The sequence below is a fragment of the Diabrotica undecimpunctata genome, chromosome 4, assembly GCF_040954645.1.
Source record: "Diabrotica undecimpunctata isolate CICGRU chromosome 4, icDiaUnde3, whole genome shotgun sequence".
Taxonomy (NCBI): Eukaryota; Metazoa; Arthropoda; class Insecta; order Coleoptera; family Chrysomelidae; genus Diabrotica; species Diabrotica undecimpunctata.
Genome location: NC_092806.1, coordinates 86,260,055 through 86,280,330, shown reverse-complemented (window position 1 = coordinate 86,280,330; position 20,276 = coordinate 86,260,055). Strand labels below are relative to the sequence as shown.

The 20,276-nt window shown below is 31.6% G+C and overlaps 1 protein-coding gene across 6 annotated transcripts in view; it reads left to right on the top strand.

Annotated features, from left to right (window-relative positions):
• The window catches only part of Smyd3 (SET and MYND domain containing, class 3), a 378,835-nt gene that overhangs the window by 231,958 nt on the left and 126,601 nt on the right, over nt 1–20,276 (top strand). The window lies entirely within an intron of this gene.

The following is a 20,276-nucleotide window of genomic DNA, read 5'->3' as shown; positions in this document are numbered from 1 at the left end:
GAATTTAAATAATATATTTCGAATTAAATAAAGTAATTTTATTATTTATGTATTTTTTATATTTTAAACAAATTTAATAAATTAATGTTTGCTCCTATCGCCACCTGTTAACGTATTAACAAAGCATACGTTGTTTTTACTTATAACAAACCTGTCAAATTCAGGTCAAATATTAATAATAAAATAGAAATAAATATGATTTAATAGTAAATGTAATTATAATATTAACTAAATAATACATCTGTTTAAACATAATTCTATTTATATGAACTTATTTTTAACGAGAATTATTATAAAAATTTAAATAGATGATTCAAGGTTGTTAAATATAGGTATGTCAACATAATAAATATTTGTAAACATATAATACCGACCTACACTAACTCTTGTGATAATTCTTCTAATTCCGTTCTCTCTCTCTCTCTCTACATATATATCATATATACAGTGTGACCCATTTAGATTGGAAACACCTCTATAAAATTTGAAGTTGTTAACCGATTTTAACCAAATTTATTTTTTAATGTCATGTAATGAAAGGTCTATTGCGGGACAAAATATGAAATATTTAGTTAAATTTTCAGGGCATTCTACGATACTTTTTCTTCGTCGAAAATGGAGAATTTGTATTAGCGATTTTTTTACTAAAAAAATTTCTACGCCACTGGATTTAGAGTGGCTTCAAAAGCTATGACAAAAATGTCATTAAGATATATTTATCAATAACAAACTTATGACAACTTAAAATTTTTAAAACTCACTAAGAAAAAAACACTCTGTATTAACGTTAAAAAAAATAAAAAAAAAAACACTCTGTATTAACAGAAACATGGAAACATAATTTTAGTTTAAATCCTATTTGCCGCTACCAATCCACCATCTAATTGGATACATTTGTCGTAGCGTTTATGAATATTTCTAATTACATTTCTTAGTTGTTGGGGAGTAATTTCTGCACATGCCTGTCGAATTCTTGCACGAAGTTCATTTACGTCTCTTGCACGGGTTTGGTAAACTTTTTGTTTGATAACTCCCCAGAAAAAGAAGTCTAAAATTGTGAGATCTGGAGATCTGGGTGGCCAATCTATCAACGGACTACCCCGGCCTATCCAAGGGTTCGGAAAATTTTCATTTAGCCATTGCTTCACGGTTCTGGCGTAATGAACAGACCCATCTAAGTGGATATACAAATTTAATCGTTCATTAATTGGGAGCTCATGAATAGCATCCCACAAGTCGGTGTTTAAAAATTCTAAAAAGTTCTGTGAGTTCAAGTTTTCTTCAAAAAAGAAAGGACCAATAACTCGCTCGTTCAGTGTACCACACCAGACATTGATTTTTGGAGAATACTGGTTTTACAATTTATTACCCAATGGGGATTATCTGCTGTCCAATAGCGACAATTCTGTGATGATACTACTCCATTTGTAGTGAAAGTGGCTTCGTCGATAAACAACACATTTTTTAGAAAATTTATATTGTTTAAATATTCCCCTTGAGCCCATAAACAATATTCTTAACGTTTTGCTTCGTCGCCTTCTTGTAATGTGTGTGAGAATTTTGGTTTGAAAGGTTTAATATTATTTACCTTAAGACATCGCCGAATACTCTCTCGAGGTACATTCAAATATAAACTGGCATTCCTTAAACTGGCATTAGGGTTATTTCTGAAATGGTCTAAAATGATTTGATCATTTCCTCTTCTTCTTTGTAACGGGTTATTTTTCAAAATAAGTTTTGATACTGCACCATATTCATTAAATATTTTATTTATTTTGTTTACCGTACCGCAGCTAATATTAGGACGATCCACATGTCTGTCATTAAATATTGTACAAACTTCCCTGGCACTTCTATCGTTATCTCCCAAAAGACGTATAATTTCAATTTTTTCTCTCAAACTTAATCTTGCAGCTATGACACAAAATATTATTAAAAGAATTTGAAGTAAATATTGTTGCAGATATTATGCATAAATTTATTCTAGCACTGAAATTTGTATGACACAAATAATGTCAAACAATAATATCGTTGTCAGGGTAACTGAGATTTAAGTTGTAGCATATAAAGTTAATAATAATGTAAGTGCGTTACTTGCATTAAATTTTTATGCTATTTTAAACATTTTTTTGTTTAGTAGTGGTTAATTATTAAAATTACTTGAAAAATAATTAGTTTTATGGTTATCTGTTGATACAGGGTGTTCTTTTTTGACTCGTAGCTTAGTGAGTATTAAAATTTTAAGTTGTTATAACTTCGTTATTAATAAATATATTTTAATGAAATTTTTGTCATAGCTATTTGAAGCCACTTTAAATCCAGTGACGTAGAAATTTTTTTAATAAAAAAATCGCTAATACAAATTTTTCATTTTCGACTAAGAAAAAGTATCGTAGACTGCCCCGAAAATTTAACTAAATATTTCATATTTTGTCCCACAATAGACGTTTTATTACATGACATTAAAAAAAAATTTGGTTAAAATCGGTTAACAACTTCAAATTTTATAGAGGTGTTTCCAATCTAAATGGGTCACACTGTATATATATATATATATATATATATATATATATATATATATATATATATATATATATATCTACGGCATAAAGTGAACTCCGCCCATGTTAAAATTCAGGTTCAAAAGAGCTCCGTGGTCAAGTGGACACCGATATACGGAGCTCGGTTGACTATTCCATAATATTGACTCTGTCGATTCGTTAACATGTATAGTTTCATAATTTTTCATGAATGTATATCGCATAGTTCACGTGTATATATTATAGGGGTCGTTCAGATCTTTTTCACTGTATATTGGAACCATAAGTATATCGGTCTAAGTAAGCTCCGATAGTTTGGCAACTAGGCGATTAAGCCGTATAGTTCCAGCGTATGTTCTAAACGGTTCATACGGACTCCTTATTTTTGTTATCATTCATATGCATTACAGTATGTAATAGATATGTATACTATCAAATACCTGTTTTTGGTAGGTACGTGCTTATCTAAAAATAGCTTTATGGATACAAAAGGATTTCATTACCAAATTGGATGTATTTTTTCATATGCGGAAATTTCCTAATGTATTTTGTTAACGTCAGTATGTCTTTATACGTTTCGTTTAAGAATCCGATTAATAAGAACTTCTTTTATTTCATCCATTGTTTTACGATATCTTGTATACAGCTTCTTTATTATTTTATTTCTGGTTTTGTCTGTGTACTATATATAATTCTAGATAGTTTATCTTAGAATAAATATTTAAGTGCTAAGATAGATATTTTTGTGTAAAAATTGGTAGTAATGCGCAAAAAAGGGAAGAATGCTTAATTTATCTAACAAGAATATACCACTTCACCAATATTACATACTTCTGAATGTTTTATCTTCTATTTAGGGGTAATATGTAATCAATATAAGTGGAGTTAGTGTCAAATTTGCAATGATTTTTAAAAGCAATAGCTTACTGACTACTTTATATGTTCAGTTCAAATAATTAAACCTTATTACTTCACAAAGAGCAATTTGAAGGACAAAGTCATCTAAGAAGGTGGGATGATGTACCACCGCACATTTACACAGGTTAACCGGTGTTTGCAGGCAAGAGCCGCCCTGGAAGATTTTAGGAAGATAGCTACCATAAGGAAATTCCTCCCGAGGGTTCAGATGGCGAGGAGCAGCTTATTCTTTTGCGTATGGTGCGAATCTAGACTTGGTTTCTTTCGTTCTCTAGCTACTTATCTTTGGATATTAGGTGGATTGATAGCTACGATATTCTAGAGCTTATGTATGAATGTGAGTCTTAATATCCGATGAATTTGGCTGACTAATTTATAGCAAAATCTACGTATTAAGTATGTGTTGGTGTCATCCATACTGGCAAGGTATATTCGGCAGCAAAAGCGCAGAGTGCAAGCGTCTACGTCTACGTTTTAAGGGTTGAAGGATGTGCTTCCCATTTTTAGCTGAAAAGTTTGCGAAGAATATTATTTTTCTGGTTGTAGTTTGCCATTTAGTTTTAAACAAAGTTCTGTGAATGACAAGGTGTGATACAAATTATCTTCAAGGTATTTATAGCAAGTCCAGAGTTTAAGAATTTCATGACACTATTGGATGTTCAGATTTGTGAAAGCGTCTCTGTTAGGGAAATTGAAGGAGCACACCTGACTCTTTCCGTGGTTTGGCTTAAAATTGATTCATAGTCTATTTTTATTGTACTTTGATAAAATAAAGGCAGATATCGAGCACAGTTTTATTAATTAAATCTTACCCAAGTACTTTAGCTCCCTAGAGCATCTTCAGGGGCATCTAAAATTAGCCAAGAAACGTTTTTTTAAATGAAGAAATTGATTAACCTTGATAAAAACTCGAAGTTAATGGATGATAAAAGTTTTTTGTGATTAACGTTTTAGACTTACTTCGTCAATTTTGGGCTATCCAAGAATGTCATAAACACAAAATTAAACATAAAGTTGAACATAACACTACACTAGACAAGGACAAACAGTTTAAAATTATTTTAAATAAATGTGATCTGCACATTTTAAAATTCTATGTAACTAAGCATTGACCAAAGGTCCAACTGACACTACTATAGGAAATTAACTAGATTAATCTAGTTAAAATATTCTATATGTCATATTTCATCAGTTAGTTTTCTGTAGTAGTGTCAGTTGGACCTTTGGTCAATGCGTAGTTACATAGAATTTTGAAATGCCTGGATCAGATCTACATGATTGTGACTGCCCATCCAAGCTGTCATATGTCACATGTCACCTTAACATTTCCGTTAATACCGGGAGCCATTCTCTCTTCTGTTGCCGACCAGAATAGCTCCGACTTTTTTAAATAATTTTAAACTGTTTGTCCTTGTCTAGTGTAGTGTTATGTTCAACTTTATGTTTAGTTTTGTGTTTATGACATTCTGCAATTATTGTTGGATAGCCCAAAATTGACGAAGTAAGTCTAAAACGTTAATCACAAGAAACTTTTATTATCCAATAACTTCGAGTCTTTATCGAGGTTAATCAATTTCTTCCTTAAAAAAAACGTTTCTTGGCTTATTTCAGATACCCCTGAAGATGTTCTAGGGAGCGAAAGTACGTGGGCAAGATTTAATTAATAAAACTGTGCTCGATATCTGCCTTTATTTTATCAAAGTTCATTTATTCGAGCATTCAACCTTGTATCTATTTTTTTATTGTGTTTAAGATATGATTTAGATTTTTTTCCACTTTAGCAACAAAAATTTTTGGTTGTGCAACAGGAGATGTATCGTCTACGTAATAAAAGTCCTAGTATTTACTGGTATGGGTTGTGTAAATGTTCTATTATCGGTAAAATTATATTAAGGATTATGTGCAGAAGTATTTTATATAGCTGACAAAATAAATATATTGACCGATAGCTTTTGTGGTCGTTGGAGTTTTTGCCAGGTTTAAGCAAGGTAACAACTTTGTCTTTGCTTTGCTTGTCTGCAGACTTTGGATATCAGTAATTGTTGTGTTCTTGGTACAAATTTTATAACAAGCTTTGTGCTCATATCCTCAGTCAGGAACCGTAATATTGTTCATTATATACGTAGATAGTGGATCCAAGCTCAACATAGTTGAAAGGTTCCCTCAGCTGACTGGTTTTGTCCTCTCTCATTTAAGTTTTTCTTTACTTCTTTGCCGGCAGAGATAGCACTTTTACATTTATTATGTGATTTTCAGGGATCAGCTTAATACCAAATACCCTAGGTTTGACCCTCTATATGTTTCCTGCACTAGAAATAGGTCATATTTGTGCTAAGCGCACATGTCTGATAAAGTTAAGTAAAGTAAAGTGTCTTTATCTCTAGATATGCCCTTAATATTTATAGACATAATTAGAATAGTTGGTCCTAAAAAGGACCGATTTGACAAAAATTATATTGAACGGGTGATTAGCCGATTAATTAATTATTCATTACCCAGGGTACGTTCGATTGCGGTGGTCTTATTAGTACTTAAATTATCGTAAAGGCTTCTCTTTTGAACCCCATAAGAAATGGCTAATCTTTAACTTTTCATTAAAAATTTAAATTTTACATACTGTTACTTTTCGACGATATTTCGAATTAGATATGTATAGTAATCACCGTACTTAATATAGAGTCTCTTTGTGAAAAGTAAGTGAGTTTATCATATCGGTGACAACTCATATATGGATAATAAGGACATAAACGGGTAAAATAAGTGTACAAAATTTCAAATGAATATATCGGCGCTACTGTTCAGGAGATGGGTTTATCCCAGAGATCAAAGGTTACATGTATAATAAAGGTTCTGTTTACGTATTTTCATTACTAAAAAAATATATTTAAAATAAAAGCCTTAAGGTATTTTTAGATTCTATGGAAATTAGAATTTAGGGAAATCAGCAAATTAAAAATACAGCCATAATTCTGAATGACCAACTTGAGACAAACAGTTGTCCCCTCTTCAACTTATTCAGTTACAGGCTATAACATGTAAACGCATACCTGTTTTATTGTCAGATAAAATAAATTTCCATCAAGTAACGGTCGAATCCATCACTTACTTAAAGAGTAGGAAAAGACATGCTTATGCTTTAGAGTACGGGTACTTTATTACAAAGTACCCTTTGCTTTTGGCAATTAGTTTCTCACTTTCTCAGCGATGGATCTCCCTTTCCTCATCAATAATGTTCTCGCTCGATACTGTCTGAATATCTTATTCTACGATATTTAGGTTTCACTATATGCTCTACATTTCTTGGCAATACTTCTGATGGCTTTTCTAGTAATACTGATCTAATTAATACCTGAGTTTTACTTAAATTGTTTTGTCAGCGTTCTCGTCATGTATCCAGTCAATAGCATTGGTTTAATCACTATTTTATATATCCTGACTTCAGGGATTCGTATTAGACTTCTGGATTTAAAAGTGTTATGAGGGTTATATATACATCAGTTAGTTACCTGAATATTCATTATTATATTATTATATTCATTATATTTTATTTCTTATGTGACAACGTTATCTACGATACCCAAAAGGCTGCAATCTTTCAAAATTATATGGGTTTATTGTTACGTTATGCCCTACTCTACATCCTTTCTTTTGTATGTTAATGAACATTTATTTGGTTTTCTGATTACTGACCATTAGACCGTTTTTTTTGCTGCTTGTAGCATTATTCTATAGCATTCTAATATTTAATCTATGGATTAAACCGGATAGCAAATAGATATTCTTCACTTTCTCAGAGAAATAATATTCTAACATACAAAATCCTATTAAATTTCCAAAACCTTCCTTAAATATTATATTCACTTATGAGGGGCAGAAGCAATATCAGTACTATAATAAGGCGTATAGTCCTGGACTGGCTAATCGTTGGATAATAGGAAGCATGAGTGTAGCAGTTTTAATGTTTTCCTGATTGCTACCTGGGATCGGGGAGCAGAGATATCAGTACCAAGTTAATGCATATAGGAATTGTTGCTTGAACTATATTATTATTAAATAGCACTATATTTCCTAGTAAAATCGTCATGACTTTACAGTAAGACAAATTTTCGAACGTTGGTTATGGAAACGTTAAGGACATACCACCGAGTTCCCTATGTCGATATCCCGCAAAATCTTTGTAATAATGATAACCGAACCAAAAAAACAGAGATTAAAATAGGCGCCAAGAAACTGTGTTATAAAGCAGTCGAATAAATACAGATTCTCGATTTAAATATTCAAAAAATTAATGAACAGCTTACTAAAATATAAATAACGCATATTTAAGATGCAATCCATTAATGGACCAAGGCACAAAGCACTCCTAGCATATGCTAATGATATTGATCTCATAAGAAACTCTCTCCCGTCCGCAAACGACATCTTTAACAAAGTGAAGAGAGTACGAAAAATGTTTCACTTAAAATCAACAAAATGAAAACCAAATACAAGCGAATCAAGAGAAGAGAGCAATTCAATACATCTAGATAAAATAATAAAGTCAACAACTACAATTTCGAAAGTATGGAATACTTTAAATATCTTAGATCAATAATCACGGTTAAAAATAATGTCACTAAAGAAATACAGAGCATAATTCTTCTAAAAAATTTTAACCTCATTATTATATCACTACAAATCCGTATAGAATAAGAACATATACTGAATAAAGAAAGCTCTTATAACGATATTGTTCAGGAAAATAAATCGCTTAAGGTAGATCAGACACATGCATAGACGCCAAGATGTCAAACTTGTAAATCTGGTATGGAAGAAACTTAGCACAGAAGAATGCCACTTGGGTATCTCAGTATACAATGGAGAGAAAACATCCAATCATATCTTAGAAAATTAACATTTCATTGAAGATTCGTGGAAAATCGATTAACTTGGAAAAAAGTTGTAGTTAGCGAAGACCCACCCAGAGTTGTAGCGCTGCGTAATGATGACAATAAAGAAAAAAGAGAAACAGTGACAAAAAGCAACAAAAATGGACTAATGGAGCACAGCTGCTTCAAAATCTTGATAAGAAATACAATAGATGATTGATGGATTTGAGAAACTTGAGACTTGAGAAAGGCACTCTGCCGAAACAGCTGTAGTGATAAGATACAATTAATTTGGTGTAAGTTTTGAAAACAAAGTTTTTAGTATTTTGTTGTTAAATAAAATGGAATTAACATACGACATTATATACGCTATAATAACTAGACAACTTGTATGATACGGACATATAAGAAGAAAGTTTCATGAAACAATAAACTACCCAATATTCGTTATGAGTGAAATCGATATGAATAAAGAAAATGGGTAAAACTATGGCAAAAGGTAAAAAAAAAGTAGTGATTAAAAAATGAGAGAGGTACCTTGTGGACAACATGTGCTTAATTAGGAACGAATTGAGATAAATAATCAGAAGACGACGAAGAACATTTTAAATTGATAAATCTATACAATTTTTAACAATGCATATTTATAGGTCATTTTCAGAGCCAACGTGCTAATTGTATGTAAAATGAAACTTTTTGGGGTTTTTAATGTTTATATGAAAGATGAAACCGTATGACACATAACCGTGAAATTTATATACCAACCTATAAATCTCTTTTAAAAGAATACTGACACCTACACATTATCACAATACTACATATCATAATACTAAGAAGTTTGTTATTTTAATCTAAGAATAGGCTTTATAATTTACGAGAGATTTAATTTAATGTATTTAAAATTTTACAGGATCCGGTATCGTAATAAGAAACAAAATTTCACTACAAGGCGTGGAAGTGTGTTAAATTTGACTTTAGATATTCTTAGAGATTTTTTAGATATAATATTTCTTCAACACTGAAGTTAGTCCAATCTCTGATATTTCTCTGCCAGATTTTGTCTTTCTTCCCAAGACTTTTCTTCCCTCTACTCTTCCTTGCATGATGACGCGTAGAAGAGAGTATTTATCGTTTCGAACTATGTGGCCCAGATACGATGTCCAGATAGACAATTCGTGTTAACGCTTCTTCGTTTGAGACTTTTACAGTCCAAGGAATTTTAAGAATACGCCTATATAGCCAAATTTCGAATGCCTTTAATTTTTTTACAGATTAGGCTTTCAGGGTCCAAGCTTCTACCCCATATAGCAGTTGCGACCATACATAACATTCGACGATCTCAATCTAATAACCATACTCAATTTCTTATTTGTGAACATTGACTTTTATCTGTTTAGTTTAGTCCTATCTTTTTGCTTTATCTGTTCATGATTTCTATAAGAATTTGTAAATCGTCTATATTTTCTGTCATAATTGGGGTTTAGTCTGCAAATTTTATGTTATTAATGATGCTCACTCCATTCCTTACTTCTTTCCCATAGTGTCTCCTAAAATATTAGTTGGGAGTACACATTAAATAATTGTGGTGACAACACACATCTCTGGCTGACTCCTTTTTGAATTTCTGCTTGATTTGTCTCACTATCTTTCACCCGCATGACCGCTGTTTGATTTTAGTAGATTTTTTATTAAATTAATATCTTGGTATCTAGGTGTATGTGTTTTATACTCAACTTGGTAAGCCCATGTATGGGCTTACCAAGTTGAACTATATCAAATACTTTTGAAAATCTATATTAGATATGAATACGTTTTCATTATAATCTCTGCATTTTTGTAATAGTACCACCATTGCGCACAATTCCTCTTTTGTTCCCAATCCACCTCTAAATCCAAACTACGTGTTGTCCAATTGTTCTTCACATTTTTTATTGACAGACGATTTAATGTTGTTATTAATCGGATGACATTTATGACTTTTATTAAATTTTGATAATCGTTACAAATCAAGTCTTTTAGTGACATATTATTCTTTTAATTTTTACTTCTCATTGAATGTCTATATTTTGTTAGTTATTTTTAGAGTAAATATATGATGACTAAAAACGAATTGATCAAGAGTAGTGAATCGATGCCAAGAGCCGCTATTCTATGAAGCTACCCTTCACGACGCCATCTTGTGGCGCTAGTTTCGTGACGCTTACCTCAGCATTTTACTGTAGAGAGAAAAAAGTAATACAATGCTAGTATAGAAGCTTCGCTTCAAAAATATGCCATAAGCAAAGATATAAAAGTATTCTTGTCATTATATTATATTGCATACTGTATTATTAACAAAATTTTTCATAATACATTCTGATATACGCTTTCTCTTGCCGCTAACGAACAGAAGTTTTTATTAACTTTTCGGTAATATAATACTGTAGGTATATAGATTTGTAACTTCTTACCATAATGCTAGAGTACAAAAGTAGTTATACTCCACTGTATTTTTTTCATGGGGGTTCTATTTTTTAACTGTGTGATGGATTCTTGTAGTTCAGTTCGTACGATTTGCGTTAATTAATTTAATGATATTTCTGTAGTTATAAGTTTATACTCAGTTTCTGTTGTTCCGTTTATTTATCTGAAATATGTTATTCATTCTTCTCTAGGGATGTACTTAATCTCAATCAATTCTTTGATTTGTTTCTTGCCCTCTTTCACCTCTGTTTCAAACCCTCCGGCGGACTTTTAGGTCTTCATTTTATATAAACATTTTTTTTCTAAGCATTTTACTTTTACCTCTTGTAATAAAGTGTGTTTATTTTTCTTTCTCAAAGAGCCTTTTTTATTTTTGTTTTTATGTTGGTATTATAATTTTTCAAATTAATTCGACATTATTCCCACTTGATTCTTTTGTTTCAGTTATTGCTCTAGCCTAATTTGACATTTTTTCCCTTCAAATCATCAAATTTTCATGGTTTGTTTATATTTCGTTATAGTAAAATTCATCTTTTCCACTAAGCCTAATATATGCAGCAGCAGTGTCATCAAACCGAAATAATCCAGTTGTGCATAACGTTTTTGCTGATCGATTTACAAATAAATTTTAACACATCAAATTGATCATCCCTTTTACTTTCGTATACGATCATACTTATCCAAATTAAATTTTCAATTTCCAAAAACTTATGATACCTCCTCAATCCACAACCCTGCGCCATGGACAATATCTATTCCGACTATCGACATCAGTCTAGCAAACCTAAGAAAATCAGAGATATCATCAACCGTCATTAAACAAAAGTTTCATACACTATTAAACAGATATGGCAATACCTACAACGTACACCGATGCGTCAAACAATGAAGACAGAGTTGGGGCAGCAATTTATTCGGAAGACATCTCAGTTAGTTTCAAATTGTCGTCAATTACAACCATCTTTTCGGCTGAATTATTCGTAATTCTAAAAGCACTATCGTTAATACAAAACAAAAACCAAGAAAGATGTATAATAATCACAGATTCTCTAAATTCATTATCCTCACTGACTCAATTGTACTGTGACAACTGCCTTCTACTTCTTATTAAAAAAGAACTTAAAAACATTTCAAATAAGAACATCCAAGTTCATTTTTTATGGGTGCCTTCTCATGTCAGAATTGAAGGTAACGAAGTTGTAGATAAACTAGCTAAAAACTCACCAACTAACCTGATGTCCGAAGAAAGTAACATATTGGTACAAAACGATTTAAAACCATACTTAAAACAAAAAATAATTCAAAAATGGCAACAAACTTAGAACAACACTCCATCAAGGCTATACGAAGTCAACAAACATCCACATCTTTGGAAAATACAGATACCCAAAGAATAATTTCTTATCTTAAAGACTCAACTTTTTCATAAGATTTAAAACATACATTGTAATACACATACATATTATTATTATTAATTGTAAACTAATGTATATACACTATTTGTATCAACTGTAACATTAATCTAAATACGCTAATGCCTCTGCGTGGTAGATGCGTTTAAAAAAAAAGGTATTTGTATTAGATTATAGATTATATTAGATTTATATTAGATTAGATATTCAGTTTTGTGAAAGCGCCTGTCTTAGACAAATTGAAGGAGCGCTCCTAAGATTTTTCGAGGTTTGGCTTAAAATTAATTCGTAGTTTATTTTTATTATATTTAAGGCATCATTTAGATTTTTTTTCACTTCAGCAACAAAAGTTTTGGTTTTGCAATGTATCGTCTACATGAAAGTCCTAGTATCTATATTGGTATCGGTTAATCATTCATTCATACTGGTATCAGTTAAAAATTCCAATTTTTTACTGTCTAATTTCAATATTTCGATTTTTAAATGTAGGGAATTCAATATCCTATATACTATATTTTAGATACATATAAACACATGAAACACAATAACGGACCGAGAAACAAAACAGGCACAGAACAGGGACATGAGCAGATCTAAAGATAATAACACAAACGGGAGTAAAAACAAATTGAAGTACAACTTAAACACAGAAAAGAACAAAACAATTTGGAAAATGGCATCATGGAATGTGAGAGGTATAAATGGGAAGGAAATAGAACTGGGGGAAGAAATTAGAGATAAGAACATTGAAATAGTAGCTATAACAGAGACAAAGAAAAAAGAAAAAGGATCAATAATATTAGAAAACGGAATGTTACTAATATACAGTGGAGTGGAAGAAACGAAGAGAGCTCAGGCAGGAGTAGCGTGCATGATAAAGAAGGAGAGTATCAACAAAATAAAAAATTGGATATATTACAACGAACGTATACTAAGAGTAGACATAGATATGGATACAGAGGAAACCAATACAAACCTAATCATATGTTATGGACCAGATGAAGACGCAACAAAAAACGAAAAGAATGAATTCTGGGACAAATTACAAGAAGTGATAAATGATTGTACAGAGAAAATTGTGATCACAGGAGACATGAACAGTAGAGTGGGGAAAGAAACAGAAAAATGGAACAATGTCATCGGACCTTATGGGGAGGACAAACTAAACAAAAATGGAAAATTACTACTCGAATTCTGTCTAGACAATAACCTGGTGATTATGAACACACACTTCCAACATAAAAGGGTACACAAGATCACAAGAGAAGTCAAATCAAGAGACGAACAATCAATTATAGACTATACTATAGTGCAAAAAACAGAGAAGAACTGGATAAGAGACGTAAGGGTAAAAAGAAGTTATGAAATTGGTAGTGACCACTATCTACTAGAAACCACATTCAAAAGCAAAAGAAAAGAAATAAAAAGAAATGAGAACATAAACAGAAAACACAAAGAAATAATAAAAATTTATAAACTAAGGGAAGAAACAACGAGAATAAGATACTCAGAAGGACTAGAGAAAGAGATGGATAATGAACATGAAATAACAGAAACAATAGAAGAAGAATGGGGAAAATTTAAAAATGCGATGATAAAAACAGCTAAATCAATATGTGGAACCACAAGAAATAACAACAGAGGAAAACGAACATCTTGGTGGAACGATGAAGTGAAAAGAGAAATAAAAGAAAAGAAGAAATTATGGAAAGAATACATCCAAGACAAAACACAACAAAAATATGAAAATTATAAGAGACAAAGAACAAAAGTTAAAGAGATAGTTAAGAAAGAGAAAAAGAAAAGTTGGGAAAAATTTGGGGAAAAAATGGAAGAAAACAGAACAGAAAACGTAAAATTATTTTACAGAACACTGAAAAACCTAAGAAGCAACAAAGAAACGAAACTGAAACAAATAATGAACAAGGAAGGAACAATAATAAACGACGATAAGACAATAATGGAAAGATGGAGGGAACATTTTCAGCTGATACTGAATGGAAATCAAGCGAATACAATGGAGAAGGAAAGCCACAACAGGAGAGTATCCATGAGAAACACGGAAAATCCAGAAACTATAGAAAAAGAAGAACTGGAAGAAGCAATAAGAAAGATAAAGATTGGAAAAGCACCAGGAAGCGATGAAGTAGCACCAGAAATGATGAAATATATAGGAGTAAAAGCAAAAGAAAAATTGTTATACATATATAACCTAATATGGAAGAGAAAAGTAATACCCAGAGAATGGACAAATGCAGTAATTATACCTATATACAAGAAAGGAAACACAAGAGACTGTAGGAACTATAGAGGTATATCACTACTATGTGTAGCAGCAAAAGTATACGAAACCATAATAGAAAGGAAAATTAGAAAAGAAATAGAACATAAATTAGAGGATGTACAAAGTGGATTCAGGAAAGGACACAACACACAAGACCATATATTCACCATGCAACAAGTAATAGAAAAAGCCTTAAAGAAAAATAAAGAAATACATCTGAGCTTTATAGACATGGAAAAAGCATTCGACTCAGTCAAAAGAAAAGATATATGGGAAAGCCTAAAGAAGAAACAAGTAAGTGAAGAACTGATAGAAGCAACAAAGAGTATATACATGAAAACAACAAATACAGTAAGAATGTTAAATATACAGTCAGAACCATTTGAAACAACCCAAGGAGTTAGACAAGGGGGAAGTCTCAGCCCAGTACTATTCATAAATGTAATAGATGAGATAGTGAAAGAATGTAAGAAAACATTCAAGAAATACTGCATCGGTTGGAACAGAATGCAAATGATAAATGCTGAGATGTGTATATTTGCAGACGACATAGTATTAATTGCGGAAACTGCAGAAAAACTGAAATACAACTTAGAGAAATGGAACCTAGAAGCAAGCAAATACAACTTAAACGTAAACAAAGAGAAGACTCAAATAATGAAAATATCAAGGAAACAAGGGACGGAAGATCAAATAGAAGTAATGATAGACCAACAAAAAATAATACAGACAAATTCATACAAATACTTAGGAACAGTAATCAACAATAAAGGAGACATCGAGGATGATCTTAACAACAGAATGGAAAACACAGGAAAACTATTCCAAGCACTAAATAGAGGATTCCTTAATAACAAAGAAATATCAACAAAGACCAAGATGACAATATACAAAACAATATATAGACCTACAGTGACATATGGAGCAGAAAATTGGATATTAAACAAAAGACATCAGAGCAGAATTCAGGCAGTAGAGATGAAATACCTCAGAAGAACGATAGGAGTAAAAAGAACTGATAGAATCAGAAATGAAGAAATAAGAGAAAGACTCAAAATCAAACCGATACTCGAGTCAATCAAAGAGAAAAAATTGGCATGGTTCGGACATCTAACCCGGATGGACAATAATAGACAAGTTAAAAGAGTGTGGGATGCCAAACCAATGGGGAAGAACAGAAGAGGAAGACCCATTAAAGAATGGAACAGTGACATCTCGCAGATACTACAGAGTAAGGGTAAGACTTGGCAGGAAGCAACACAGATGGCATCCAATAGGAAGGAATGGAGAAAGTTCGTTAAGAGCTAGGACACCTCAGAAGACTGTCAAATAGTGTAATGTAATGAATTGTATTTTAAACGGCTCAACACCGAAAGGTACAAATGGGTCTACTGATTCAGTAAAGTAAGTATAAACACATGAATACACTTATGGCAGATACTAAAAGAAGAAATATTTCGGTACCTTAGGGTAACTTGATTCTCGGCAACATATCTATTACAATTACATATAATTAATATGTTCGGTCTTATTGTTTTAAATGCTTTGTCGCTTGTACAAGCTATCATTATTTTCAACTTTAAATAATTGTGTTTTTGTATCTTTCGTTGTCAGGCATATCAAAATTTAATTTTTAATTTAGAAGTAAATGTATATATAATATTCTTTTTTCTGTCACTTGGTTTAAATATAGATCACTTATATTCTTCTTGCTTATTTATTTTTATTCGTAATACTTATTAACGTACGTAATAACGTACCCGTTTTTGCAAAACGCAACAACGGGTACGAAATATATCGGGTATCAGGGGTGGTATTTGTCAATCTAAATGCCACTTATGACATATTAAATTAGAGGACATTTCTGCAAAACTGTATGACATCGCCTTAGATAAAAACAACATCACCTGTTTTATCCGCGTATATCTACAGAACAGAAGATTTTTCGTATCATTCAATGGTAAGATGAAGAACGCAGATGAATGGTCTTGCTTGGGGTAGCGTAATGGCACCTACACTGTATTACATTTATACAAATGATTAACCGATACCAGTATAGATACTAGGACTTTCATGTAGACGATACATTGCACAACCAAAACTTTTGTTGCTGAAGTGAAAAAAAATCTAAATGATGCCTTCAATATAATAAAAATAAACTACGAATTAATTTTAAGTCAAACCCCGAAAAATCTTAGGAGCGCTCCTTCAATTTGTCTAAGACAGGCGCTTTCACAAAACTGAATATCTAATCTAAAATAAATCTATTATAATCTATAATCTAATATAAATACCTTTTGTTTAAACGCATCTACCACGCAGAGGCATTAGCGTATTTAGATTAATGTTACAGTTGATACAAATAGTGTATATACATTAGTTTACAATTAATAATAATATGTATATGTATTACAATGTATGTTTTAAATCTTATGAAGAAGTTGACAGTCTTTAAGATAAGAAATTATTCTTTGGGTATCTGTGTTTTCTTCTAGGACAGTTGGGTATGCTATATTTGAGTTGTTCACTGTTATATTTAGGACACTGTATTAAAAAATGTTTTAACGTTAGAACACGGTTGCACACTTCACAAACTGGTTTATTTTTGCGCTGTAGTAAATAGCCATGAGTAAGTCGTATATGGCCGATACGGAGACGGGTAAGTATCACATGCTCTCTTCTGTCTTTTATTTTTGGTTTCCAAAGATGTGGATGTTTGTTGACTTCGTATAGCCTTGATGGAGTGTTGTTCCCAAGTTTGTGGCCATTTTTGAATTATTTTTTGTTTTAAGTATGGTTTTAAATCGTTTTGTACCAATATGTTACTTTCTTCGGACATCAGGTTAGTTGGTGAGTTTTTAGCTAGTTTATCTACAACTTCGTTACCTTCAATTCTGACATGAGAAGGCACCCATAAAAAATGAACTTGGATGTTCTTATTTGAAATGTTTTTAAGTTCTTTTTTAATAAGAAGTAGAAGGGGGTTGTCACAGTACAATTGAGTCAGTGAGGATAATGAATTTAGAGAATCTGTGATTATTATACATCTTTCTTGGTTTTTGTTTTGTATTAACGATAGTGCTTTTAGAATTGTGAATAATTCAGCCGAAAAGATGGTTGTAATTGACGACAATTTGAAACTAACTGAGATGTCTTCCGAATAAATTGCAGCCCCAACTCTGTCTTCATTGTTTGACGCATCGGTGTACATTGTAGGTATTGCCATATCTGTTTAATAGTGTATGAAACTTTTGTTTAATGACGGTTGATGATATCTCTGATTTTCTTAGGTTTGCTAGACTGATGTCGATAGTCGGAATAGATATTGTCCATGGCGCAGGGCTGTGGATTGAGGAGGTATCATAAGTTTTTGGAAATTGAAAATTTAATTTGGATAAGTATGATCGTATACGAAAGTAAAAGGGATGATCAATTTGATGTGTTAAAATTTATTTGTAAATCGATCAGCAAAAACGTTATGCACAACTGGATTATTTCGGTTTGATGACACTGCTGCTGCATATATTAGGCTTAGTGGAAAAGATGAATTTTACTATAACGAAATATAAACAAACCATGAAAATTTGATGATTTGAAGGGAAAAAATGTCAAATTAGGCTAGAGCAATAACTGAAACAAAAGAATCAAGTGGGAGTAATGTCGAATTAATTTGAAACATTATAATACCAACCTAAAAACAAAAATAAAAGAGGCTCTTTGAGAAAGAAAAATAAACACACTTTATTAAAAGAGGTAAAAGTAAAATGCTAAGAAAAAACATGCTTATATAAAATGAAGACCTAAAAGTCCGCCGGAGGGTTTGAAACAGAGGTGAAAGAGGGCAAAAAACAAATCAAAGAATTGATTGAGATTAAGTACATCCCTAGAGAAGAATGAATAACATATCTCAGATAAATAAATGGAACAACAGAAACTGAGTATAAACTTGTAACTCCAGAAATATCATTAAATTAATTAACGCAAATCGTACGAACTGAAATACAAGAATCCATCACACAGTTAAAAAATAAAACCCCCATGAAAAAATACAGTAGAGTATAACTACTACTAACTACTACTTTTTTCTCCCTACAGTAAAATGCTGAGGTGAGCGTCACGGAACTAGCGCCACAAGATGGCGTCGTGAAGGGTAGCTTCATAGAATAGCGGCTCTTGGCATCGATTCACTACTTTTGATCAATTCGTTTTTAGTCATCATATATTTACTCTAAAAATAACTAACAAAATATAGACATTCAATGAGAAGTAAAAATTAAAAGAATAATATGTCACTAAAAGACTTAATTTGTAACGATTATCAAAATTTAATAAAAGTCATAAATGTCATCCGATTAATAACAACATTAAATCGTCTGTCAATAAAAAATGTGAAGAACAATTGGATAACACATAGTTTGGATTTAGAGGTGGATTGGGAACAAAAGAGGAATTGTGCGCAATGGTGGTACTATTACAAAAATGCAGAGATTATAATGAAAACGTATTCATATCTATTATAGATTTTCAAAAGTATTTGACATAGTTCAACCTGGTAAGCCCATACATGCATTAAAACACATACACCTAGATACCAAGATATTAATTTAATAAAAAATCTACTAAAATCAAACAGCGGTCATGCGGGTGAAAGATAGTGAGACAAATCAAGCAGAAAGTCAAAAAGGAGTCAGCCAGAGATGTGTGTTGTCACCACAATTATTTAATGTGTACTCCCAACTAATATTTTAGGAGACACTATGGGAAAGAAGTAAGGAATGGAGTGAGCATCATTAATAACATAAAATTTGCAGACTAAACCCCAATTATGACAGAAAATATAGACGATTTACAAATTCTTATAGAAATCATGAACAGATAAAGCAAAAAGATAGGACTAAACTAAACAGATAAAAGTCAATGTTCACAAATAAGAAATTGAGTATGGTTATTAGATTGAGATCGTCGAATGTTATGTATGGTCGCAACTGCTATATGGGGTAGAAGCTTGGACCCTGAAAGCCAAATCTGTAAAAAAATTAAAGGCATTCGAAATTTGGCTATATAGGCGTATTCTTAAAATTCCTTGGACTGTAAAAGTCTCAAACGAAGAAGCGTTAAGACGAATTGTCTATCTGGACATCGTATCTGGGCCACATAGTTCGAAACGATAAATACTCTCTTCTACGCGTCATCATGCAAGGAAGAGTAGAGGGAAGAAAAGTCTTGGGAAGAAAGACAAAATCTGGCAGAGAAATATCAGAGATTGGACTAACTTCAGTGTTAAAAATCTAAAAGAATATCTAAAGTCAAATTTAACACGCTTCCACGCCTTGTAGTGAAATTTTGTTTCTTATTACGATACCGGATCCTGTAAAATTTTAAATACATTAAATTAAATCTCTCGTAAATTATAAAGCCTATTCTTAGATTAAAATAACAAACTTCTTAGTATTATGATATGTAGTATTGTGATAATGTGTAGGTGTCAGTATTCTTTTAAAAGAGATTTATAGGTTGGTATATAAATTTCACGGTTATGTGTCATACGGTTTCATTTTTCATATAAACATTAAAAACCCCAAAAAGTTTCATTTTACATACAATTAGCACGTTGGCTCTGAAAATGACCTATAAATATGCATTGTTAAAAATTGTATAGATTTATCAATTTAAAATGTTCTTCGTCGTCTTCTGATTATTTATCTCAATTCGTTCCTAATTAAGCACATGTTGTCCACAAGGTACCTCTCTCATTTTTTAATCACTACTTTTTTTTTACCTTTTGCCATAG